At 48.0% G+C, this 20,939-nt stretch overlaps 71 pseudogenes; all 71 read left to right on the top strand.

Moving 5' to 3' along the window:
• Nucleotides 1–31, top strand: part of LOC143801146 (5S ribosomal RNA) — a 119-nt pseudogene extending 88 nt beyond the window's left edge.
• Nucleotides 32–280: 249 nt separating this feature from the next.
• LOC143798622 (5S ribosomal RNA) lies at nt 281–399 on the top strand (annotated as a pseudogene).
• Nucleotides 400–476: 77 nt separating this feature from the next.
• Nucleotides 477–595, top strand: LOC143801157 (5S ribosomal RNA; annotated as a pseudogene).
• Nucleotides 596–842: 247 nt separating this feature from the next.
• LOC143799365 (5S ribosomal RNA) lies at nt 843–961 on the top strand (annotated as a pseudogene).
• A 77-nt stretch (nt 962–1,038) lies between these two features.
• LOC143801169 (5S ribosomal RNA) lies at nt 1,039–1,157 on the top strand (annotated as a pseudogene).
• Nucleotides 1,158–1,405: 248 nt separating this feature from the next.
• Nucleotides 1,406–1,524, top strand: LOC143800579 (5S ribosomal RNA; annotated as a pseudogene).
• Nucleotides 1,525–1,969: 445 nt separating this feature from the next.
• Nucleotides 1,970–2,088, top strand: LOC143799366 (5S ribosomal RNA; annotated as a pseudogene).
• Nucleotides 2,089–2,165: 77 nt separating this feature from the next.
• Nucleotides 2,166–2,284, top strand: LOC143798688 (5S ribosomal RNA; annotated as a pseudogene).
• A 256-nt stretch (nt 2,285–2,540) lies between these two features.
• Nucleotides 2,541–2,659, top strand: LOC143799367 (5S ribosomal RNA; annotated as a pseudogene).
• Nucleotides 2,660–2,736: 77 nt separating this feature from the next.
• On the top strand, nt 2,737–2,855 carry LOC143798851 (5S ribosomal RNA; annotated as a pseudogene).
• Nucleotides 2,856–3,102: 247 nt separating this feature from the next.
• Nucleotides 3,103–3,221, top strand: LOC143799368 (5S ribosomal RNA; annotated as a pseudogene).
• Nucleotides 3,222–3,298: 77 nt separating this feature from the next.
• LOC143801181 (5S ribosomal RNA) lies at nt 3,299–3,417 on the top strand (annotated as a pseudogene).
• A 258-nt stretch (nt 3,418–3,675) lies between these two features.
• Nucleotides 3,676–3,794, top strand: LOC143799369 (5S ribosomal RNA; annotated as a pseudogene).
• Nucleotides 3,795–3,871: 77 nt separating this feature from the next.
• Nucleotides 3,872–3,990, top strand: LOC143801192 (5S ribosomal RNA; annotated as a pseudogene).
• A 248-nt stretch (nt 3,991–4,238) lies between these two features.
• Nucleotides 4,239–4,357, top strand: LOC143798624 (5S ribosomal RNA; annotated as a pseudogene).
• A 77-nt stretch (nt 4,358–4,434) lies between these two features.
• Nucleotides 4,435–4,553, top strand: LOC143801204 (5S ribosomal RNA; annotated as a pseudogene).
• Nucleotides 4,554–4,799: 246 nt separating this feature from the next.
• Nucleotides 4,800–4,918, top strand: LOC143799370 (5S ribosomal RNA; annotated as a pseudogene).
• Nucleotides 4,919–4,995: 77 nt separating this feature from the next.
• On the top strand, nt 4,996–5,114 carry LOC143801216 (5S ribosomal RNA; annotated as a pseudogene).
• Nucleotides 5,115–5,370: 256 nt separating this feature from the next.
• LOC143800496 (5S ribosomal RNA) lies at nt 5,371–5,489 on the top strand (annotated as a pseudogene).
• A 77-nt stretch (nt 5,490–5,566) lies between these two features.
• On the top strand, nt 5,567–5,686 carry LOC143800338 (5S ribosomal RNA; annotated as a pseudogene).
• A 247-nt stretch (nt 5,687–5,933) lies between these two features.
• On the top strand, nt 5,934–6,052 carry LOC143798626 (5S ribosomal RNA; annotated as a pseudogene).
• Nucleotides 6,053–6,129: 77 nt separating this feature from the next.
• Nucleotides 6,130–6,248, top strand: LOC143801228 (5S ribosomal RNA; annotated as a pseudogene).
• Nucleotides 6,249–6,494: 246 nt separating this feature from the next.
• On the top strand, nt 6,495–6,613 carry LOC143799372 (5S ribosomal RNA; annotated as a pseudogene).
• A 77-nt stretch (nt 6,614–6,690) lies between these two features.
• Nucleotides 6,691–6,809, top strand: LOC143801240 (5S ribosomal RNA; annotated as a pseudogene).
• A 258-nt stretch (nt 6,810–7,067) lies between these two features.
• On the top strand, nt 7,068–7,186 carry LOC143798752 (5S ribosomal RNA; annotated as a pseudogene).
• A 77-nt stretch (nt 7,187–7,263) lies between these two features.
• LOC143798022 (5S ribosomal RNA) lies at nt 7,264–7,382 on the top strand (annotated as a pseudogene).
• Nucleotides 7,383–7,459: 77 nt separating this feature from the next.
• Nucleotides 7,460–7,578, top strand: LOC143801252 (5S ribosomal RNA; annotated as a pseudogene).
• Nucleotides 7,579–7,825: 247 nt separating this feature from the next.
• On the top strand, nt 7,826–7,944 carry LOC143800510 (5S ribosomal RNA; annotated as a pseudogene).
• Nucleotides 7,945–8,021: 77 nt separating this feature from the next.
• Nucleotides 8,022–8,140, top strand: LOC143798558 (5S ribosomal RNA; annotated as a pseudogene).
• A 247-nt stretch (nt 8,141–8,387) lies between these two features.
• LOC143800511 (5S ribosomal RNA) lies at nt 8,388–8,506 on the top strand (annotated as a pseudogene).
• Nucleotides 8,507–8,583: 77 nt separating this feature from the next.
• On the top strand, nt 8,584–8,702 carry LOC143801264 (5S ribosomal RNA; annotated as a pseudogene).
• A 259-nt stretch (nt 8,703–8,961) lies between these two features.
• Nucleotides 8,962–9,080, top strand: LOC143799373 (5S ribosomal RNA; annotated as a pseudogene).
• Nucleotides 9,081–9,157: 77 nt separating this feature from the next.
• Nucleotides 9,158–9,276, top strand: LOC143798775 (5S ribosomal RNA; annotated as a pseudogene).
• Nucleotides 9,277–9,521: 245 nt separating this feature from the next.
• Nucleotides 9,522–9,640, top strand: LOC143798627 (5S ribosomal RNA; annotated as a pseudogene).
• Nucleotides 9,641–9,717: 77 nt separating this feature from the next.
• LOC143801276 (5S ribosomal RNA) lies at nt 9,718–9,836 on the top strand (annotated as a pseudogene).
• Nucleotides 9,837–10,083: 247 nt separating this feature from the next.
• On the top strand, nt 10,084–10,202 carry LOC143799374 (5S ribosomal RNA; annotated as a pseudogene).
• A 77-nt stretch (nt 10,203–10,279) lies between these two features.
• On the top strand, nt 10,280–10,398 carry LOC143800418 (5S ribosomal RNA; annotated as a pseudogene).
• A 248-nt stretch (nt 10,399–10,646) lies between these two features.
• Nucleotides 10,647–10,765, top strand: LOC143799375 (5S ribosomal RNA; annotated as a pseudogene).
• A 77-nt stretch (nt 10,766–10,842) lies between these two features.
• Nucleotides 10,843–10,961, top strand: LOC143798797 (5S ribosomal RNA; annotated as a pseudogene).
• A 245-nt stretch (nt 10,962–11,206) lies between these two features.
• On the top strand, nt 11,207–11,325 carry LOC143799376 (5S ribosomal RNA; annotated as a pseudogene).
• Nucleotides 11,326–11,402: 77 nt separating this feature from the next.
• On the top strand, nt 11,403–11,521 carry LOC143798079 (5S ribosomal RNA; annotated as a pseudogene).
• Nucleotides 11,522–11,963: 442 nt separating this feature from the next.
• Nucleotides 11,964–12,082, top strand: LOC143801287 (5S ribosomal RNA; annotated as a pseudogene).
• Nucleotides 12,083–12,341: 259 nt separating this feature from the next.
• On the top strand, nt 12,342–12,460 carry LOC143799377 (5S ribosomal RNA; annotated as a pseudogene).
• A 77-nt stretch (nt 12,461–12,537) lies between these two features.
• LOC143801300 (5S ribosomal RNA) lies at nt 12,538–12,656 on the top strand (annotated as a pseudogene).
• Nucleotides 12,657–12,905: 249 nt separating this feature from the next.
• On the top strand, nt 12,906–13,024 carry LOC143798628 (5S ribosomal RNA; annotated as a pseudogene).
• Nucleotides 13,025–13,101: 77 nt separating this feature from the next.
• Nucleotides 13,102–13,220, top strand: LOC143801311 (5S ribosomal RNA; annotated as a pseudogene).
• A 249-nt stretch (nt 13,221–13,469) lies between these two features.
• LOC143798629 (5S ribosomal RNA) lies at nt 13,470–13,588 on the top strand (annotated as a pseudogene).
• A 77-nt stretch (nt 13,589–13,665) lies between these two features.
• Nucleotides 13,666–13,784, top strand: LOC143801322 (5S ribosomal RNA; annotated as a pseudogene).
• A 247-nt stretch (nt 13,785–14,031) lies between these two features.
• Nucleotides 14,032–14,150, top strand: LOC143799378 (5S ribosomal RNA; annotated as a pseudogene).
• Nucleotides 14,151–14,227: 77 nt separating this feature from the next.
• On the top strand, nt 14,228–14,346 carry LOC143800419 (5S ribosomal RNA; annotated as a pseudogene).
• A 249-nt stretch (nt 14,347–14,595) lies between these two features.
• LOC143799379 (5S ribosomal RNA) lies at nt 14,596–14,714 on the top strand (annotated as a pseudogene).
• A 77-nt stretch (nt 14,715–14,791) lies between these two features.
• On the top strand, nt 14,792–14,910 carry LOC143798799 (5S ribosomal RNA; annotated as a pseudogene).
• A 245-nt stretch (nt 14,911–15,155) lies between these two features.
• LOC143799380 (5S ribosomal RNA) lies at nt 15,156–15,274 on the top strand (annotated as a pseudogene).
• Nucleotides 15,275–15,351: 77 nt separating this feature from the next.
• Nucleotides 15,352–15,470, top strand: LOC143798080 (5S ribosomal RNA; annotated as a pseudogene).
• Nucleotides 15,471–15,912: 442 nt separating this feature from the next.
• On the top strand, nt 15,913–16,031 carry LOC143801333 (5S ribosomal RNA; annotated as a pseudogene).
• A 259-nt stretch (nt 16,032–16,290) lies between these two features.
• Nucleotides 16,291–16,409, top strand: LOC143799381 (5S ribosomal RNA; annotated as a pseudogene).
• A 77-nt stretch (nt 16,410–16,486) lies between these two features.
• On the top strand, nt 16,487–16,605 carry LOC143801345 (5S ribosomal RNA; annotated as a pseudogene).
• Nucleotides 16,606–16,854: 249 nt separating this feature from the next.
• Nucleotides 16,855–16,973, top strand: LOC143799383 (5S ribosomal RNA; annotated as a pseudogene).
• Nucleotides 16,974–17,050: 77 nt separating this feature from the next.
• Nucleotides 17,051–17,169, top strand: LOC143798800 (5S ribosomal RNA; annotated as a pseudogene).
• A 246-nt stretch (nt 17,170–17,415) lies between these two features.
• On the top strand, nt 17,416–17,534 carry LOC143799384 (5S ribosomal RNA; annotated as a pseudogene).
• A 77-nt stretch (nt 17,535–17,611) lies between these two features.
• On the top strand, nt 17,612–17,730 carry LOC143800587 (5S ribosomal RNA; annotated as a pseudogene).
• A 442-nt stretch (nt 17,731–18,172) lies between these two features.
• Nucleotides 18,173–18,291, top strand: LOC143798462 (5S ribosomal RNA; annotated as a pseudogene).
• A 259-nt stretch (nt 18,292–18,550) lies between these two features.
• Nucleotides 18,551–18,669, top strand: LOC143799386 (5S ribosomal RNA; annotated as a pseudogene).
• Nucleotides 18,670–18,746: 77 nt separating this feature from the next.
• LOC143801358 (5S ribosomal RNA) lies at nt 18,747–18,865 on the top strand (annotated as a pseudogene).
• Nucleotides 18,866–19,114: 249 nt separating this feature from the next.
• Nucleotides 19,115–19,233, top strand: LOC143798630 (5S ribosomal RNA; annotated as a pseudogene).
• Nucleotides 19,234–19,310: 77 nt separating this feature from the next.
• LOC143798877 (5S ribosomal RNA) lies at nt 19,311–19,429 on the top strand (annotated as a pseudogene).
• A 245-nt stretch (nt 19,430–19,674) lies between these two features.
• On the top strand, nt 19,675–19,793 carry LOC143799387 (5S ribosomal RNA; annotated as a pseudogene).
• Nucleotides 19,794–19,870: 77 nt separating this feature from the next.
• Nucleotides 19,871–19,989, top strand: LOC143801370 (5S ribosomal RNA; annotated as a pseudogene).
• A 264-nt stretch (nt 19,990–20,253) lies between these two features.
• On the top strand, nt 20,254–20,372 carry LOC143799388 (5S ribosomal RNA; annotated as a pseudogene).
• Nucleotides 20,373–20,449: 77 nt separating this feature from the next.
• LOC143801381 (5S ribosomal RNA) lies at nt 20,450–20,568 on the top strand (annotated as a pseudogene).
• A 249-nt stretch (nt 20,569–20,817) lies between these two features.
• LOC143800405 (5S ribosomal RNA) lies at nt 20,818–20,936 on the top strand (annotated as a pseudogene).
• The last annotated feature ends 3 nt before the right edge of the window (nt 20,937–20,939 follow it).

A 20,939-nucleotide genomic window follows, 5' to 3' on the forward strand; every position in this document is an offset into this window, starting at 1 on the left:
GACTGGCTGGGAATCCCTGGTACCGTTGACTTGGTTTTTTCGTTTTGATCCAAGCTTTCCCTGACGATTGTATTCCTCTTGAAAAGAGCCGCACTGGTGTGAACAATCTGTCATTGGCCACTCTAAGCTGAATGTGCCAGCTCTGGTTAGATCGCAAATGCTAAGCAGCTTGAGGCTGGGCAAGTTTCTTTTTTTTTTTTTTTTGGGGGGGGGGGTTTATCAAAGCTTTCCCTTACAATTTTATATCTCTTGAAAAGACCCGCTGTGGTGCTAGTTGTCCGTCAATGGCCACTCTAAGCTGAATGTGCCTGCCCTCGTCAGATCGCAAACGCTAAGCAGCTTGAGGCTGGGCAAGTACCGGCATGGGAGACTGGCTGGGAATCCCTGGTACCGTTGACTTGCAATTTTGTTTTTCTCAAAGCTTTCCCTTACGATTGTTTTCATCTTGAAAAGACTAGCAGACGCGAAAGCAATCGGTCAATGGCCACACTAAGCTGAATGTGCCTGCCCTCGTCAGATCGCAAATGCTAAGCAGCTTGAGGCTAGGCAAGTACCAGCATGGGAGACTGGCTGGGAATCCCTGGTACCGTTGACTTGGTTTTTTCGTTTTGATCCAAGCTTTCCCTGACGATTGTATTCCTCTTGAAAAGAGCCGCACTGGTGTGAACAATCTGTCATTGGCCACTCTAAGCTGAATGTGCCAGCTCTGGTTAGATCGCAAATGCTAAGCAGCTTGAGGCTGGGCAAGTTTCTTTTTTTTTTTTTTTGGGGGGGGGGTTTATCAAAGCTTTCCCTTACAATTTTATATCTCTTGAAAAGACCCGCTGTGGTGCTAGTTGTCCGTCAATGGCCACTCTAAGCTGAATGTGCCTGCCCTCGTCAGATCGCAAACGCTAAGCAGCTTGAGGCTGGGCAAGTACCGGCATGGGAGACTGGCTGGGAATCCCCGGTACCGTTGACTTGCTATTTTGTTTTTCTCAAAGCTTTCCCTTACGATTGTTTTCATCTTGAAAAGACTAGCAGACGCGAAAGCAATCGGTCAATGGCCACACTAAGCTGAATGTGCCTGCCCTCGTCAGATCGCAAATGCTAAGCAGCTTGAGGCTAGGCAAGTACCAGCATGGGAGACTGGCTGGGAATCCCTGGTACCGTTGACTTGGTTTTTTCGTTTTGATCCAAGCTTTCCCTGACGATTGTATTCCTCTTGAAAAGAGCCGCACTGGTGTGAACAATCTGTCATTGGCCACTCTAAGCTGAATGTGCCAGCTCTGGTTAGATCGCAAATGCTAAGCAGCTTGAGGCTGGGCAAGTTTCTTTTTTTTTTTTTTTTGGGGGGGGGGTTTATCAAAGCTTTCCCTTACAATTTTATATCTCTTGAAAAGACCCGCTGTGGTGCTAGTTGTCCGTCAATGGCCACTCTAAGCTGAATGTGCCTGCCCTCGTCAGACCGCAAACGCTAAGCAGCTTGAGGCTGGGCAAGTACCGGCATGGGAGACTGGCTGGGAATCCCCGGTACCGTTGACTTGCTCTTTTGTTTTTCTCAAAGCTTTCCCTTACGATTGTTTTCATCTTGAAAAGACTAGCAGACGCGAAAGCAATCGGCCAATGGCCACACTAAGCTGAATGTGCCTGCCCTCGTCAGATCACAAATGCTAAGCAGCTTGGGGCTAGGCAAGTACCAGCATGGGAGACTGGCTGGGAATCCCTGGTACCGTTGACTTGGTTTTTTCGTTTTGATCCAAGCTTTCCCTAACGATTGTATTCCTCTTGAAAAGAGCCGCACTGGTGTGAACAATTTGTCATTGGCCACTCTAAGCTGAATGTGCCAGCTCTGGTCAGATCGCAAATGCTAAGCAGCTTGAGGCTGGGCAAGTTTCTTTTTTTTTTTTTTTTGGGGGGGGAGGTTTATCAAAGCTTTCCCTTACAATTTTATATCTCTTGAAAAGACCCGCTGTGGTGCTAGTTGTCCGTCAATGGCCACTCTAAGCTGAATGTGCCTGCCCTCGTCAGATCGCAAACGCTAAGCAGCTTGAGGCTGGGCAAGTACCGGCATGGGAGACTGGCTGGGAATCCCCGGTACCGTTGACTTGCTATTTTTTTTTTCTCAAAGCTTTCCCTTACGATTGTTTTCATCTTGAAAAGACTAGCAGACGCGAAAGCAATCGGTCAATGGCCACACTAAGCTGAATGTGCCTGCCTTCGTCAGATCGCAAATGCTAAGCAGCTTGAGGCTAGGCAAGTACCAGCATGGGAGACTGGCTGGGAATCCCTGGTACCGTTGACTTGGTTTTTTCGTTTTGATCCAAGCTTTCCCTGACGATTGTATTCCTCTTGAAAAGAGCCGCACTGGTTTGAACAATCTGTCATTGGCCACTCTAAGCTGAATGTGCCAGCTCTGGTCAGATCGCAAATGCTAAGCAGCTTGAGGCTGGGCAAGTTTCTTTTTTCTTTTTTTTTTTTTTTTTGGGGGGGGGGTTTATCAAAGCTTTCCCTTACAATTTTATATCTCTTGAAAAGACCCGCTGTGGTGCTAGTTGTCCGTCAATGGCCACTCTAAGCTGAATGTGCCTGCCCTCGTCAGATCGCAAACGCTAAGCAGCTTGAGGCTGGGCAAGTACCGGCATGGGAGACTGGCTGGGAATCCCCGGTACCGTTGACTTGCTATTTTGTTTTTCTCAAAGCTTTCCCTTACGATTGTTTTCATCTTGAAAAGACTAGCAGACGCGAAAGTAATCGGTCAATGGCCACACTAAGCTGAATGTGCCTGCCCTCGTCAGATCGCAAATGCTAAGCAGCTTGAGGCTAGGCAAGTACCAGCATGGGAGACAGGCTGGGAATCCCTGGTACCGTTGACTTGGTTTTTTCGTTTTGATCCAAGCTTTCCCTGACGATTGTATTCCTCTTGAAAAGAGCCGCACTGGTGTGAACAATCTGTCATTGGCCACTCTAAGCTGAATGTGCCAGCTCTGGTTAGATCGCAAATGCTAAGCAGCTTGAGGCTGGGCAAGTTTCTTTTTTTTTTTTGGGGGGGGGGGGGTTTATCAAAGCTTTCCCTTACAATTTTATATCTCTTGAAAAGACCCGCTGTGGTGCTAGTTGTCCGTCAATGGCCACTCTAAGCTGAATGTGCCTGCCCTCGTCAGATCGCAAACGCTAAGCAGCTTGAGGCTGGGCAAGTACCGGCATGGGAGACTGGCTGGGAATCCCCGGTACCGTTGACTTGCTATTTTTTTTTTCTCAAAGCTTTCCCTTACGATTGTTTTCATCTTGAAAAGACTAGCAGACGCGAAAGCAATCGGTCAATGGCCACACTAAGCTGAATGTGCCTGCCCTCGTCAGATCGCAAATGCTAAGCAGCTTGAGGCTAGGCAAGTACCAGCATGGGAGACTGGCTGGGAATCCCTGGTACCGTTGACTTGGTTTTTTCGTTTTGATCCAAGCTTTCCCTGACGATTGTATTCCTCTTGAAAAGAGCCGCACTGGTTTGAACGATCTGTCATTGGCCACTCTAAGCTGAATGTGCCAGCTCTGGTCAGATCGCAAATGCTAAGCAGCTTGAAGCTGGGCAAGTTTCTTTTTTCTTTTTTTTTTTTTTTTTTGGGGGGGGGGGTTTATCAAAGCTTTCCCTTACAATTTTATATCTCTTGAAAAGACCCGCTGTGGTGCTAGTTGTTCGTCAATGGCCACTCTAAGCTGAATGTGCCTGCCCTCGTCAGATCGCAAACGCTAAGCAGCTTGAGGCTGGGCAAGTACCGGCATGGGAGACTGGCTGGGAATCCCCGGTACCGTTGACTTGCTATTTTGTTTTTCTCAAAGCTTTCCCTTACGATTGTTTTCATCTTGAAAAGACTAGCAGACGCGAAAGCAATCGGTCAATGGCCACACTAAGCTGAATGTGCCTGCCCTCGTCAGATCGCAAATGCTAAGCAGCTTGAGGCTAGGCAAGTACCAGCATGGGAGACTGGCTGGGAATCCCTGGTACCGTTGACTTGGTTTTTTCGTTTTGATCCAAGCTTTCCCTGACGATTGTATTCCTCTTGAAAAGAGCCGCACTGGTGTGAACAATCTGTCATTGGCCACTCTAAGCTGAATGTGCCAGCTCTGGTTAGATCGCAAATGCTAAGCAGCTTGAGGCTGGGCAAGTTTCTTTTTTTTTTTTTTGGGGGGGGGGGGTTTATCAAAGCTTTCCCTTACAATTTTATATCTCTTGAAAAGACCCGCTGTGGTGCTAGTTGTCCGTCAATGGCCACTCTAAGCTGAATGTGCCTGCCCTCGTCAGATCGCAAACGCTAAGCAGCTTGAGGCTGGGCAAGTACCGGCATGGGAGACTGGCTGGGAATCCCTGGTACCGTTGACTTGCTATTTTGTTTTTCTCAAAGCTTTCCCTTACGATTGTTTTCATCTTGAAAAGACTAGCAGACGCGAAAGCAATCGGTCAATGGCCACACTAAGCTGAATGTGCCTGCCCTCGTCAGATCGCAAATGCTAAGCAGCTTGAGGCTAGGCAAGTACCAGCATGGGAGACTGGCTGGGAATCCCTGGTACCGTTGACTTGGTTTTTTCGTTTTGATCCAAGCTTTCCCTGACGATTGTATTCCTCTTGAAAAGAGCCGCACTGGTGTGAACAATCTGTCATTGGCCACTCTAAGCTGAATGTGCCAGCTCTGGTTAGATCGCAAATGCTAAGCAGCTTGAGGCTGGGCAAGTTTCTTTTTTTTTTTTTTGGGGGGGGGGTTTATCAAAGCTTTCCCTTACAATTTTATATCTCTTGAAAAGACCCGCTGTGGTGCTAGTTGTCCGTCAATGGCCACTCTAAGCTGAATGTGCCTGCCCTCGTCAGATCGCAAACGCTAAGCAGCTTGAGGCTGGGCAAGTACCGGCATGGGAGACTGGCTGGGAATCCCCGGTACCGTTGACTTGCTATTTTGTTTTTCTCAAAGCTTTCCCTTACGATTGTTTTCATCTTGAAAAGACTAGCAGACGCGAAAGCAATCGGTCAATGGCCACACTAAGCTGAATGTGCCTGCCCTCGTCAGATCGCAAATGCTAAGCAGCTTGAGGCTAGGCAAGTACCAGCATGGGAGACTGGCTGGGAATCCCTGGTACCGTTGACTTGGTTTTTTCGTTTTGATCCAAGCTTTCCCTGACGATTGTATTCCTCTTGAAAAGAGCCGCACTGGTTTGAACAATCTGTCATTGGCCACTCTAAGCTGAATGTGCCAGCTCTGGTCAGATTGCAAATGCTAAGCAGCTTGAGGCTGGGCAAGTTTCTTTTTTTTTTTTTTTTTTTTTTTGGGGGGGGGGGTTTATCAAAGCTTTCCCTTACAATTTTATATCTCTTGAAAAGACCCGCTGTGGTGCTAGTTGTCCGTCAATGGCCACTCTAAGCTGAATGTGCCTGCCCTCGTCAGATCGCAAATGCTAAGCAGCTTGAGGCTGGGCAAGTACCGGCATGGGAGACTGGCTGGGAATCCCCGGTACCATTGACTTGCTATTTTGTTTTTCTCAAAGCTTTCCCTTACGATTGTTTTCATCTTGAAAAGACTAGCAGACGCGAAAGCAATCGGTCAATGGCCACACTAAGCTGAATGTGCCTGCCCTCGTCAGATCGCAAAATGCTAAGCAGCTTGAGGCTAGGCAAGTACCAGCATGGGAGACTGGCTGGGAATCCCTGGTACCGTTGACTTGGTTTTTTCGTTTTGATCCAAGCTTTCCCTGACGATTGTATTCCTCTTGAAAAGAGCCGCACTGGTGTGAACAATCTGTCATTGGCCACTCTAAGCTGAATGTGCCAGCTCTGGTCAGATCGCAAATGCTAAGCAGCTTGAGGCTGGGCAAGTTTCTTTTTTTTTTTTTTTGGGGGGGGGGTTTATCAAAGCTTTCCCTTACAATTTTATATCTCTTGAAAAGACCCGCTGTGGTGCTAGTTGTCCGTCAATGGCCACTCTAAGCTGAATGTGCCTGCCCTCGTCAGATCGCAAACGCTAAGCAGCTTGAGGCTGGGCAAGTACCGGCATGGGAGACTGGCTGGGAATCCCTGGTACCGTTGACTTGCTATTTTGTTTTTCTCAAAGCTTTCCCTTACGATTGTTTTCATCTTGAAAAGACTAGCAGACGCGAAAGCAATCGGTCAATGGCCACACTAAGCTGAATGTGCCTGCCCTCGTCAGATCGCAAATGCTAAGCAGCTTGAGGCTAGGCAAGTACCAGCATGGGAGACTGGCTGGGAATCCCTGGTACCGTTGACTTGGTTTTTTCGTTTTGATCCAAGCTTTCCCTGACGATTGTATTCCTCTTGAAAAGAGCCGCACTGGTGTGAACAATCTGTCATTGGCCACTCTAAGCTGAATGTGCCAGCTCTGGTTAGATCGCAAATGCTAAGCAGCTTGAGGCTGGGCAAGTTTCTTTTTTTTTTTTTTTGGGGGGGGGTTTATCAAAGCTTTCCCTTACAATTTTATATCTCTTGAAAAGACCCGCTGTGGTGCTAGTTGCCCGTCAATGGCCACTCTAAGCTGAATGTGCCTGCCCTCGTCAGATCGCAAACGCTAAGCAGCTTGAGGCTGGGCAAGTACCGGCATGGGAGACTGGCTGGGAATCCCCGGTACCGTTGACTTGCTATTTTTTTTTTCTCAAAGCTTTCCCTTACGATTGTTTTCATCTTGAAAAGACTAGCAGACGCAAAAGCAATCGGTCAATGGCCACACTAAGCTGAATGTGCCTGCCCTCGTCAGATCGCAAATGCTAAGCAGCTTGAGGCTAGGCAAGTACCAGCATGGGAGACTGGCTGGGAATCCCTGGTACCGTTGACTTGGTTTTTTCGTTTTGATCCAAGCTTTCCCTGACGATTGTATTCCTCTTGAAAAGAGCCGCACTGGTTTGAACAATCTGTCATTGGCCACTCTAAGCTGAATGTGCCAGCTCTGGTCAGATCGCAAATGCTAAGCAGCTTGAGGCTGGGCAAGTTTCTTTTTTTTTTTTTTTTTTTTTTTTTTGGGGGGGGGGTTTATCAAAGCTTTCCCTTACAATTTTATATCTCTTGAAAAGACCCGCTGTGGTGCTAGTTGTCCGTCAATGGCCACTCTAAGCTGAATGTGCCTGCCCTCGTCAGATCGCAAACGCTAAGCAGCTTGAGGCTGGGCAAGTACTGGCATGGGAGACTGGCTGGGAATCCCCGGTACCGTTGACTTGCTATTTTGTTTTTCTCAAAGCTTTCCCTTACGATTGTTTTCATCTTGAAAAGACTAGCAGACGCGAAAGCAATCGGTCAATGGCCACACTAAGCTGAATGTGCCTGCCCTCGTCAGATCGCAAACGCTAAGCAGCTTGAGGCTGGGCAAGTACCGGCATGGGAGACTGGCTGGGAATCCCCGGTACCGTTGACTTGCTATTTTGTTTTTCTCAAAGCTTTCCCTTACGATTGTTTTCATCTTGAAAAGACTAGCAGACGCGAAAGCAATCGGTCAATGGCCACACTAAGCTGAATGTGCCTGCCCTCGTCAGATCGCAAATGCTAAGCAGCTTGAGGCTAGGCAAGTACCAGCATGGGAGACTGGCTGGGAATCCCTGGTACCGTTGACTTGGTTTTTTCGTTTTGATCCAAGCTTTCCCTGACGATTGTATTCCTCTTGAAAAGAGCCGCACTGGTGTGAACAATCTGTCATTGGCCACTCTAAGCTGAATGTGCCAGCTCTGGTTAGATCGCAAATGCTAAGCAGCTTGAGGCTGGGCAAGTTTCTTTTTTTTTTTTTTTGGGGGGGGGGTTTATCAAAGCTTTCCCTTACAATTTTATATCTCTTGAAAAGACCCGCTGTGGTGCTAGTTGTCCGTCAATGGCCACTCTAAGCTGAATGTGCCTGCCCTCGTCAGATCGCAAACGCTAAGCAGCTTGAGGCTGGGCAAGTACCGGCATGGGAGACTGGCTGGGAATCCCTTGTACCGTTGACTTGCTATTTTGTTTTTCTCAAAGCTTTCCCTTACGATTGTTTTCATCTTGAAAAGACTAGCAGACGCGAAAGCAATCGGTCAATGGCCACGCTAAGCTGAATGTGCCTGCCCTCGTCAGATCGCAAATGCTAAGCAGCTTGAGGCTAGGCAAGTACCAGCATGGGAGACTGGCTGGGAATCCCTGGTACCGTTGACTTGGTTTTTTCGTTTTGATCCAAGCTTTCCCTGACGATTGTATTCCTCTTGAAAAGAGCCGCACTGGTGTGAACAATCTGTCATTGGCCACTCTAAGCTGAATGTGCCAGCTCTGGTTAGATCGCAAATGCTAAGCAGCTTGAGGCTGGGCAAGTTTCTTTTTTTTTTTTTTTTGGGGGGGGGTTTATCAAAGCTTTCCCTTACAATTTTATATCTCTTGAAAAGACCCGCTGTGGTGCTAGTTGTCCGTCAATGGCCACTCTAAGCTGAATGTGCCTGCCCTCGTCAGATCGCAAACGCTAAGCAGCTTGAGGCTGGGCAAGTACCGGCATGGGAGACTGGCTGGGAATCCCTTGTACCGTTGACTTGCTATTTTGTTTTTCTCAAAGCTTTCCCTTACGATTGTTTTCATCTTGAAAAGACTAGCAGACGCGAAAGCAATCGGTCAATGGCCACACTAAGCTGAATGTGCCTGCCCTCGTCAGATCGCAAATGCTAAGCAGCTTGAGGCTAGGCAAGTACCAGCATGGGAGACTGGCTGGGAATCCCTGGTACCGTTGACTTGGTTTTTTCGTTTTGATCCAAGCTTTCCCTGACGATTGTATTCCTCTTGAAAAGAGCCGCACTGGTTTGAACAATCTGTCATTGGCCACTCTAAGCTGAATGTGCCAGCTCTGGTCAGATTGCAAATGCTAAGCAGCTTGAGGCTGGGCAAGTTTCTTTTTTTTTTTTTTTTTTTTTTTTTTTTGGGGGGGGGTTTATCAAAGCTTTCCCTTACAATTTTATATCTCTTGAAAAGACCCGCTGTGGTGCTAGTTGTCCGTCAATGGCCACTCTAAGCTGAATGTGCCTGCCCTCGTCAGATCGCAAACGCTAAGCAGCTTGAGGCTGGGCAAGTACCGGCATGGGAGACTGGCTGGGAATCCCCGGTACCGTTGACTTGCTATTTTGTTTTTCTCAAAGCTTTCCCTTACGATTGTTTTCATCTTGAAAAGACTAGCAGACGCGAAAGCAATCGGTCAATGGCCACACTAAGCTGAATGTGCCTGCCCTCGTCAGATCGCGAATGCTAAGCAGCTTGGGGCTAGGCAAGTACCAGCATGGGAGACTGGCTGGGAATCCCTGGTACCGTTGACTTGGTTTTTTCGTTTTGATCCAAGCTTTCCCTGACGATTGTATTCCTCTTGAAAAGAGCCGCACTGGTGTGAACAATTTGTCATTGGCCACTCTAAGCTGAATGTGCCAGCTCTGGTCAGATCGCAAATGCTAAGCAGCTTGAGGCTGGGCAAGTTTCTTTTTTTTTTTGGGGGGGGGGGGTTTATCAAAGCTTTCCCTTACAATTTTATATCTCTTGAAAAGACCCGCTGTGGTGCTAGTTGTCCGTCAATGGCCACTCTAAGCTGAATGTGCCTGCCCTCGTCAGATCGCAAACGCTAAGCAGCTTGAGGCTGGGCAAGTACCGGCATGGGAGACTGGCTGGGAATCCCTGGTACCGTTGACTTGCTATTTTGTTTTTCTCAAAGCTTTCCCTTACGATTGTTTTCATCTTGAAAAGACTAGCAGACGCGAAAGCAATCGGTCAATGGCCACACTAAGCTGAATGTGCCTGCCCTCGTCAGATCGCAAATGCTAAGCAGCTTGAGGCTAGGCAAGTACCAGCATGGGAGACTGGCTGGGAATCCCTGGTACCGTTGACTTGGTTTTTTCGTTTTGATCCAAGCTTTCCCTGACGATTGTATTCCTCTTGAAAAGAGCCGCACTGGTGTGAACAATCTGTCATTGGCCACTCTAAGCTGAATGTGCCAGCTCTGGTTAGATCGCAAATGCTAAGCAGCTTGAGGCTGGGCAAGTTTCTTTTTTTTTTTTTTTGGGGGGGGGGTTTATCAAAGCTTTCCCTTACAATTTTATATCTCTTGAAAAGACCCGCTGTGGTGCTAGTTGTCCGTCAATGGCCACTCTAAGCTGAATGTGCCTGCCCTCGTCAGATCGCAAACGCTAAGCAGCTTGAGGCTGGGCAAGTACCGGCATGGGAGACTGGCTGGGAATCCCCGGTACCGTTGACTTGCTATTTTTTTTTTCTCAAAGCTTTCCCTTACGATTGTTTTCATCTTGAAAAGACTAGCAGACGCGAAAGCAATCGGTCAATAGCCACACTAAGCTGAATGTGCCTGCCCTCGTCAGATCGCAAATGCTAAGCAGCTTGAGGCTAGGCAAGTACCAGCATGGGAGACTGGCTGGGAATCCCAGGTACCGTTGACTTGGTTTTTTCGTTTTGATCCAAGCTTTCCCTGACGATTGTATTCCTCTTGAAAAGAGCCGCACTGGTTTGAACAATCTGTCATTGGCCACTCTAAGCTGAATGTGCCAGCTCTGGTCAGATCGCAAATGCTAAGCAGCTTGAGGCTGGGCAAGTTTCTTTTTTTTTTTTTTTGGGGGGGGGGGTTTATCAAAGCTTTCCCTTACAATTTTATATCTCTTGAAAAGACCCGCTGTGGTGCTAGTTGTCCGTCAATGGCCACTCTAAGCTGAATGTGCCTGCCCTCGTCAGATCGCAAACGCTAAGCAGCTTGAGGCTGGGCAAGTACCGGCATGGGAGACTGGCTGGGAATCCCCGGTACCGTTGACTTGCTATTTTGTTTTTCTCAAAGCTTTCCCTTACGATTGTTTTCATCTTGAAAAGACTAGCAGACGCGAAAGCAATCGGTCAATGGCCACACTAAGCTGAATGTGCCTGCCCTCGTCAGATCGCAAATGCTAAGCAGCTTGAGGTTAGGCAAGTACCAGCATGGGAGACTGGCTGGGAATCCCTGGTACCGTTGACTTGGTTTTTTCGTTTTGATTCAAGCTTTCCCTGACGATTGTATTCCTCTTGAAAAGAGCCGCACTGGTGTGAACAATCTGTCATTGGCCACTCTAAGCTGAATGTGCCAGCTCTGGTTAGATCGCAAATGCTAAGCAGCTTGAGGCTGGGCAAGTTTCTTTTTTTTTTTTGGGGGGGGGGGTTTATCAAAGCTTTCCCTTACAATTTTATATCTCTTGAAAAGACCCGCTGTGGTGCTAGTTGTCCGTCAATGGCCACTCTAAGCTGAATGTGCCTGCCCTCGTCAGATCGCAAACGCTAAGCAGCTTGAGGCTGGGCAAGTACCGGCATGGGAGACTGGCTGGGAATCCCCGGTACCGTTGACTTGCTATTTTGTTTTTCTCAAAGCTTTCCCTTACGATTGTTTTCATCTTGAAAAGACTAGCAGACGCGAAAGCAATCGGTCAATGGCCACACTAAGCTGAATGTGCCTGCCCTCGTCAGATCGCAAATGCTAAGCAGCTTGGGGCTAGGCAAGTACCAGCATGGGAGACTGGCTGGGAATCCCTGGTACCGTTGACTTGGTTTTTTCGTTTTGATCCAAGCTTTCCCTAACGATTGTATTCCTCTTGAAAAGAGCCGCACTGGTGTGAACAATTTGTCATTGGCCACTCTAAGCTGAATGTGCCAGCTCTGGTCAGATCGCAAATGCTAAGCAGCTTGAGGCTGGGCAAGTTTCTTTTTTTTTTTTTTGGGGGGGGGGTTTATTAAAGCTTTCCCTTACAATTTTATATCTCTTGAAAAGACCCGCTGTGGTGCTAGTTGTCCGTCAATGGCCACTCTAAGCTGAATGTGCCTGCCCTCGTCAGATCGCAAACGCTAAGCAGCTTGAGGCTGGGCAAGTACCGGCATGGGAGACTGGCAGGGAATCCCCGGTACCGTTGACTTGCTATTTTTTTTTTCTCAAAGCTTTCCCTTACGATTGTTTTCATCTTGAAAAGACTAGCAGACGCGAAAGCAATCGGTCAATGGCCACACTAAGCTGAATGTGCCTGCCCTCGTCAGATCGCAAATGCTAAGCAGCTTGAGGCTAGGCAAGTACCAGCATGGGAGACTGGCTGGGAATCCCTGGTACCGTTGACTTGGTTTTTTCGTTTTGATCCAAGCTTTCCCTGACGATTGTATTCCTCTTGAAAAGAGCCGCACTGGTTTGAACAATCTGTCATTGGCCACTCTAAGCTGAATGTGCCAGCTCTGGTCAGATCGCAAATGCTAAGCAGCTTGAGGCTGGGCAAGTTTCTTTTTTCTTTTTTTTTTTTTTTTTTGGGGGGGGGGGGTTTATCAAAGCTTTCCCTTACAATTTTATATCTCTTGAAAAGACCCGCTGTGGTGCTAGTTGTCCGTCAATGGCCACTCTAAGCTGAATGTGCCTGCCCTCGTCAGATCGCAAACGCTAAGCAGCTTGAGGCTGGGCAAGTACCGGCATGGGAGACTGGCTGGGAATCCCCGGTACCGTTGACTTGCTATTTTGTTTTTCTCAAAGCTTTCCCTTACGATTGTTTTCATCTTGAAAAGACTAGCAGACGCAAAAGCAATCTGTCAATGGCCACACTAAGCTGAATGTGCCTGCCCTCGTCAGATCGCAAATGCTAAGCAGCTTGAGGCTAGGCAAGTACCAGCATGGGAGACTGGCTGGGAATCCCTGGTACCGTTGACTTGGTTTTTTCGTTTTGATCCAAGCTTTCCCTGACGATTGTATTCCTCTTGAAAAGAGCCGCACTGGTGTGAACAATCTGTCATTGGCCACTCTAAGCTGAATGTGCCAGCTCTGGTTAGATCGCAAATGCTAAGCAGCTTGAGGCTGGGCAAGTTTCTTTTTTTTTTTTTTTTTGGGGGGGGGGTTTATCAAAGCTTTCCCTTACAATTTTATATCTCTTGAAAAGACCCGCTGTGGTGCTAGTTGTCCGTCAATGGCCACTCTAAGCTGAATGTGCCTGCCCTCGTCAGATCGCAAACGCTAAGCAGCTTGAGGCTGGGCAAGTACCGGCATGGGAGACTGGCTGGGAATCCCTGGTACCGTTGACTTGCTATTTTGTTTTTCTCAAAGCTTTCCCTTACGATTGTTTTCATCTTGAAAAGACTAGCAGACGCGAAAGCAATCGGTCAATGGCCACACTAAGCTGAATGTGCCTGCCCTCGTCAGATCGCAAATGCTAAGCAGCTTGAGGCTAGGCAAGTACCAGCATGGGAGACTGGCTGGGAATCCCTGGTACCGTTGACTTGGTTTTTTCGTTTTGATCCAAGCTTTCCCTGACGATTGTATTCCTCTTGAAAAGAGCCGCACTGGTGTGAACAATCTGTCATTGGCCACTCTAAGCTGAATGTGCCAGCTCTGGTTAGATCGCAAATGCTAAGCAGCTTGAGGCTGGGCAAGTTTCTTTTTTTTTTTTTTTTTGGGGGGGGGGTTTATCAAAGCTTTCCCTTACAATTTTATATCTCTTGAAAAGACCCGCTGTGGTGCTAGTTGTCCGTCAATGGCCACTCTAAGCTGAATGTGCCTGCCCTCGTCAGATCGCAAACGCTAAGCAGCTTGAGGCTGGGCAAGTACCGGCATGGGAGACTGGCTGGGAATCCCTGGTACCGTTGACTTGCTATTTTGTTTTTCTCAAAGCTTTCCCTTACGATTGTTTTCATCTTGAAAAGACTAGCAGACGCGAAAGCAATCGGTCAATGGCCACACTAAGCTGAATGTGCCTGCCCTCGTCAGATCGCAAATGCTAAGCAGCTTGAGGCTAGGCAAGTACCAGCATGGGAGACTGGCTGGGAATCCCTGGTACCGTTGACTTGGTTTTTTCGTTTTGATCCAAGCTTTCCCTGACGATTGTATTCCTCTTGAAAAGAGCCGCACTGGTGTGAACAATCTGTCATTGGCCACTCTAAGCTGAATGTGCCAGCTCTGGTTAGATCGCAAATGCTAAGCAGCTTGAGGCTGGGCAAGTTTCTTTTTTTTTTTTTTTGGGGGGGGGGTTTATCAAAGCTTTCCCTTACAATTTTATATCTCTTGAAAAGACCCGCTGTGGTGCTAGTTGTCCGTCAATGGCCACTCTAAGCTGAATGTGCCTGCCCTCGTCAGATCGCAAACGCTAAGCAGCTTGAGGCTGGGCAAGTACCGGCATGGGAGACTGGCTGGGAATCCCCGGTACCGTTGACTTGCTATTTTTTTTTTCTCAAAGCTTTCCCTTACGATTGTTTTCATCTTGAAAAGACTAGCAGACGCGAAAGCAATCGGTCAATAGCCACACTAAGCTGAATGTGCCTGCCCTCGTCAGATCGCAAATGCTAAGCAGCTTGAGGCTAGGCAAGTACCAGCATGGGAGACTGGCTGGGAATCCCAGGTACCGTTGACTTGGTTTTTTCGTTTTGATCCAAGCTTTCCCTGACGATTGTATTCCTCTTGAAAAGAGCCGCACTGGTTTGAACAATCTGTCATTGGCCACTCTAAGCTGAATGTGCCAGCTCTGGTCAGATCGCAAATGCTAAGCAGCTTGAGGCTGGGCAAGTTTCTTTTTTTTTTTTTTTGGGGGGGGGGGGTTTATCAAAGCTTTCCCTTACAATTTTATATCTCTTGAAAAGACCCGCTGTGGTGCTAGTTGTCCGTCAATGGCCACTCTAAGCTGAATGTGCCTGCCCTCGTCAGATCGCAAACGCTAAGCAGCTTGAGGCTGGGCAAGTACCGGCATGGGAGACTGGCTGGGAATCCCCGGTACCGTTGACTTGCTATTTTGTTTTTCTCAAAGCTTTCCCTTACGATTGTTTTCATCTTGAAAAGACTAGCAGACGCGAAAGCAATCGGTCAATGGCCACACTAAGCTGAATGTGCCTGCCCTCGTCAGATCGCAAATGCTAAGCAGCTTGAGGTTAGGCAAGTACCAGCATGGGAGACTGGCTGGGAATCCCTGGTACCGTTGACTTGGTTTTTTCGTTTTGATTCAAGCTTTCCCTGACGATTGTATTCCTCTTGAAAAGAGCCGCACTGGTGTGAACAATCTGTCATTGGCCACTCTAAGCTGAATGTGCCAGCTCTGGTTAGATCGCAAATGCTAAGCAGCTTGAGGCTGGGCAAGTGTCTTTTTTTTTTTTGGGGGGGGGGGTTTATCAAAGCTTTCCCTTACAATTTTATATCTCTTGAAAAGACCCGCTGTGGTGCTAGTTGTCCGTCAATGGCCACTCTAAGCTGAATGTGCCTGCCCTCGTCAGATCGCAAACGCTAAGCAGCTTGAGGCTGGGCAAGTACCGGCATGGGAGACTGGCTGGGAATCCCCGGTACCGTTGACTTGCTATTTTGTTTTTCTCAAAGCTTTCCCTTACGATTGTTTTCATCTTGAAAAGACTAGCAGACGCGAAAGCAATCGGTCAATGGCCACACTAAGCTGAATGTGCCTGCCCTCGTCAGATCGCAAATGCTAAGCAGCTTGGGGCTAGGCAAGTACCAGCATGGGAGACTGGCTGGGAATCCCTGGTACCGTTGACTTGGTTTTTTCGTTTTGATCCAAGCTTTCCCTAACGATTGTATTCCTCTTGAAAAGAGCCGCACTGGTGTGAACAATTTGTCATTGGCCACTCTAAGCTGAATGTGCCAGCTCTGGTCAGATCGCAAATGCTAAGCAGCTTGAGGCTGGGCAAGTTTCTTTTTTTTTTTTTTGGGGGGGGGGTTTATTAAAGCTTTCCCTTACAATTTTATATCTCTTGAAAAGACCCGCTGTGGTGCTAGTTGTCCGTCAATGGCCACTCTAAGCTGAATGTGCCTGCCCTCGTCAGATCGCAAACGCTAAGCAGCTTGAGGCTGGGCAAGTACCGGCATGGGAGACTGGCAGGGAATCCCCGGTACCGTTGACTTGCTATTTTTTTTTTCTCAAAGCTTTCCCTTACGATTGTTTTCATCTTGAAAAGACTAGCAGACGCGAAAGCAATCGGTCAATGGCCACACTAAGCTGAATGTGCCTGCCCTCGTCAGATCGCAAATGCTAAGCAGCTTGAGGCTAGGCAAGTACCAGCATGGGAGACTGGCTGGGAATCCCTGGTACCGTTGACTTGGTTTTTTCGTTTTGATCCAAGCTTTCCCTGACGATTGTATTCCTCTTGAAAAGAGCCGCACTGGTTTGAACAATCTGTCATTGGCCACTCTAAGCTGAATGTGCCAGCTCTGGTCAGATCGCAAATGCTAAGCAGCTTGAGGCTGGGCAAGTTTCTTTTTTCTTTTTTTTTTTTTTTTTTGGGGGGGGGGGGTTTATCAAAGCTTTCCCTTACAATTTTATATCTCTTGAAAAGACCCGCTGTGGTGCTAGTTGTCCGTCAATGGCCACTCTAAGCTGAATGTGCCTGCCCTCGTCAGATCGCAAACGCTAAGCAGCTTGAGGCTGGGCAAGTACCGGCATGGGAGACTGGCTGGGAATCCCCGGTACCGTTGACTTGCTATTTTGTTTTTCTCAAAGCTTTCCCTTACGATTGTTTTCATCTTGAAAAGACTAGCAGACGCAAAAGCAATCGGTCAATGGCCACACTAAGCTGAATGTGCCTGCCCTCGTCAGATCGCAAATGCTAAGCAGCTTGAGGCTAGGCAAGTACCAGCATGGGAGACTGGCTGGGAATCCCTGGTACCGTTGACTTGGTTTTTTCGTTTTGATCCAAGCTTTCCCTGACGATTGTATTCCTCTTGAAAAGAGCCGCACTGGTGTGAACAATCTGTCATTGGCCACTCTAAGCTGAATGTGCCAGCTCTGGTTAGATCGCAAATGCTAAGCAGCTTGAGGCTGGGCAAGTTTCTTTTTTTTTTTTTTTTTGGGGGGGGGGTTTATCAAAGCTTTCCCTTACAATTTTATATCTCTTGAAAAGACCCGCTGTGGTGCTAGTTGTCCGTCAATGGCCACTCTAAGCTGAATGTGCCTGCCCTCGTCAGATCGCAAACGCTAAGCAGCTTGAGGCTGGGCAAGTACCGGCATGGGAGACTGGCTGGGAATCCCCGGTACCGTTGACTTGCTATTTTGTTTTTCTCAAAGCTTTCCCTTACGATTGTTTTCATCTTGAAAAGACTAGCAGACGCGAAAGCAATCGGTCAATGGCCACACTAAGCTGAATGTGCCTGCCCTCGTCAGATCGCAAATGCTAAGCAGCTTGAGGTTAGGCAAGTACCAGCATGGGAGACTGGCTGGGAATCCCTGGTACCGTTGACTTGGTTTTTTCGTTTTGATTCAAGCTTTCCCTGACGATTGTATTCCTCTTGAAAAGAGCCGCACTGGTGTGAACAATCTGTCATTGGCCACTCTAAGCTGAATGTGCCAGCTCTGGTTAGATCGCAAATGCTAAGCAGCTTGAGGCTGGGCAAGTTTCTTTTTTTTTTGGGGGGGGGGGGGGTTTATCAAAGCTTTCCCTTACAATTTTATATCTCTTGAAAAGACCCGCTGTGGTGCTAGTTGTCCGTCAATGGCCACTCTAAGCTGAATGTGCCTGCCCTCGTCAGATCGCAAACGCTAAGCAGCTTGAGGCTGGGCAAGTACCGGCATGGGAGACTGGCTGGGAATCCCCGGTACCGTTGACTTGCTATTTTGTTTTTCTCAAAGCTTTCCCTTACGATTGTTTTCATCTTGAAAAGACTAGCAGACGCGAAAGCAATCGGTCAATGGCCACACTAAGCTGAATGTGCCTGCCCTCGTCAGATCGCAAATGCTAAGCAGCTTGGGGCTAGCCAAGTACCAGCATGGGAGACTGGCTGGGAATCCCTGGTACCGTTGACTTGGTTTTTTCGTTTTGATCCAAGCTTTCCCTAACGATTGTATTCCTCTTGAAAAGAGCCGCACTGGTGTGAACAATTTGTCATTGGCCACTCTAAGCTGAATGTGCCAGCTCTGGTCAGATCGCAAATGCTAAGCAGCTTGAGGCTGGGCAAGTTTCTTTTTTTTTTTTTGGGGGGGGGGGTTTATTAAAGCTTTCCCTTACAATTTTATATCTCTTGAAAAGACCCGCTGTGGTGCTAGTTGTCCGTCAATGGCCACTCTAAGCTGAATGTGCCTGCCCTCGTCAGATCGCAAACGCTAAGCAGCTTGAGGCTGGGCAAGTACCGGCATGGGAGACTGGCAGGGAATCCCCGGTACCGTTGACTTGCTATTTTGTTTTTCTCAAAGCTTTCCCTTACGATTGTTTTCATCTTGAAAAGACTAGCAGACGCGAAAGCAATCGGTCGATGGCCACACTAAGCTGAATGTGCCTGCCCTCGTCAGATCGCAAATGCTAAGCAGCTTGAGGCTAGGCAAGTACCAGCATGGGAGACTGGCTGGGAATCCCTGGTACCGTTGACTTGGTTTTTTCGTTTTGATCCAAGCTTTCCCTGACGATTGTATTCCTCTTGAAAAGAGCCGCACTGGTTTGAACAATCTGTCATTGGCCACTCTAAGCTGAATGTGCCAGCTCTGGTCAGATCGCAAATGCTAAGCAGCTTGAGGCTGGGCAAGTTTCTTTTTTCTTTTTTTCTTTTTTTTTTTGGGGGGGGGGGTTTATCAAAGCTTTCCCTTACAATTTTATATCTCTTGAAAAGACCCGCTGTGGTGCTAGTTGTCCGTCAATGGCCACTCTAAGCTGAATGTGCCTGCCCTCGTCAGATCGCAAACGCTAAGCAGCTTGAGGCTGGGCAAGTACCGGCATGGGAGACTGGCTGGGAATCCCCGGTACCGTTGACTTGCTATTTTGTTTTTCTCAAAGCTTTCCCTTACGATTGTTTTCATCTTGAAAAGACTAGCAGACGCAAAAGCAATCGGTCAATGGCCACACTAAGCTGAATGTGCCTGCCCTCGTCAGATCGCAAATGCTAAGCAGCTTGAGGCTAGGCAAGTACCAGCATGGGAGACTGGCTGGGAATCCCTGGTACCGTTGACTTGGTTTTTTCGTTTTGATCCATGCTTTCCCTGACGATTGTATTCCTCTTGAAAAGAGCCGCACTGGTGTGAACAATCTGTCATTGGCCACTCTAAGCTGAATGTGCCAGCTCTGGTTAGATCGCAAATGCTAAGCAGCTTGAGGCTGGGCAAGTTTCTTTTTTTTTTTTTTTTTGGGGGGGGGGTTTATCAAAGCTTTCCCTTACAATTTTATATCTCTTGAAAAGACCCGCTGTGGTGCTAGTTGTCCGTCAATGGCCACTCTAAGCTGAATGTGCCTGCCCTCGTCAGATCGCAAACGCTAAGCAGCTTGAGGCTGGGCAAGTACCGGCATGGGAGACTGGCTGGGAATCCCTGGTACCGTTGACTTGCTATTTTGTTTTTCTCAAAGCTTTCCCTTACGATTGTTTTCATCTTGAAAAGACTAGCAGACGCGAAAGCAATCGGTCAATGGCCACACTAAGCTGAATGTGCCTGCCCTCGTCAGATTGCAAATGCTAAGCAGCTTGAGGCTAGGCAAGTACCAGCATGGGAGACTGGCTGGGAATCCCTGGTACCGTTGACTTGGTTTTTTCGTTTTGATCCAAGCTTTCCCTGACGATTGTATTCCTCTTGAAAAGAGCCGCACTGGTGTGAACAATCTGTCATTGGCCACTCTAAGCTGAATGTGCCAGCTCTGGTTAGATCGCAAATGCTAAGCAGCTTGAGGCTGGGCAAGTTTCTTTTTTTTTTTTTGGGGGGGGGGTTTATCAAAGCTTTCCCTTACAATTTTATATCTCTTGAAAAGACCCGCTGTGGTGCTAGTTGTCCGTCAATGGCCACTCTAAGCTGAATGTGCCTGCCCTCGTCAGATCGCAAACGCTAAGCAGCTTGAGGCTGGGCAAGTACCGGCATGGGAGACTGGCTGGGAATCCCCGGTACCGTTGACTTGCTATTTTTTTTTTCTCAAAGCTTTCCCTTACGATTGTTTTCATCTTGAAAAGACTAGCAGACGCGAAAGCAATCGGTCAATGGCCACACTAAGCTGAATGTGCCTGCCCTCGTCAGATCGCAAATGCTAAGCAGCTTGAGGCTAGGCAAGTACCAGCATGGGAGACTGGCTGGGAATCCCTGGTACCGTTGACTTGGTTTTTTCGTTTTGATCCAAGCTTTCCCTGACGATTGTATTCCTCTTGAAAAGAGCCGCACTGGTTTGAACAATCTGTCATTGGCCACTCTAAGCTGAATGTGCCAGCTCTGGTCAGATCGCAAATGCTAAGCAGCTTGAGGCTGGGCAAGTTTCTTTTTTTTTTTTTTTTTTTTTTTTTTTTTTTTGGGGGGGGGGTTTATCAAAGCTTTCCCTTACAATTTTATATCTCTTGAAAAGACCCGCTGTGGTGCTAGTTGTCCGTCAATGGCCACTCTAAGCTGAATGTGCCTGCCCTCGTCAGATCGCAAACGCTAAGCAGCTTGAGGCTGGGCAAGTACCGGCATGGGAGACTGGCTGGGAATCCCCGGTACCGTTGACTTGCTATTTTGTTTTTCTCAAAGCTTTCCCTTACGATTGTTTTCATCTTGAAAAGACTAGCAGACGCGAAAGCAATCGGTCAATGGCCACACTAAGCTGAATGTGCCTGCCCTCGTCAGATCGCAAATGCTAAGCAGCTTGAGGCTAGGCAAGTACCAGCATGGGAGACTGGCTGGGAATCCCTGGTACCGTTGACTTGGTTTTTTCATTTTGATCCAAGCTTTCCCTGACGATTGTATTCCTCTTGAAAAGAGCCGCACTGGTGTGAACAATCTGTCATTGGCCACTCTAAGCTGAATGTGCCAGCTCTGGTTAGATCGCAAATGCTAAGCAGCTTGAGGCTGGGCAAGTTTCTTTTTTTTTTTTTTTTTGGGGGGGGGGTTTATCAAAGCTTTCCCTTACAATTTTATATCTCTTGAAAAGACCCGCTGTGGTGCTAGTTGTCCGTCAATGGCCACTCTAAGCTGAATGTGCCTGCCCTCGTCAGATCGCAAATGCTAAGCAGCTTGAGGCTGGGCAAGTACCGGCATGGGAGACTGGCTGGGAATCCCCGGTACCGTTGACTTGC

The sequence above is a fragment of the Ranitomeya variabilis genome, chromosome 1 (assembly GCF_051348905.1).
Source record: "Ranitomeya variabilis isolate aRanVar5 chromosome 1, aRanVar5.hap1, whole genome shotgun sequence".
NCBI lineage: Eukaryota > Metazoa > Chordata > Amphibia > Anura > Dendrobatidae > Ranitomeya > Ranitomeya variabilis.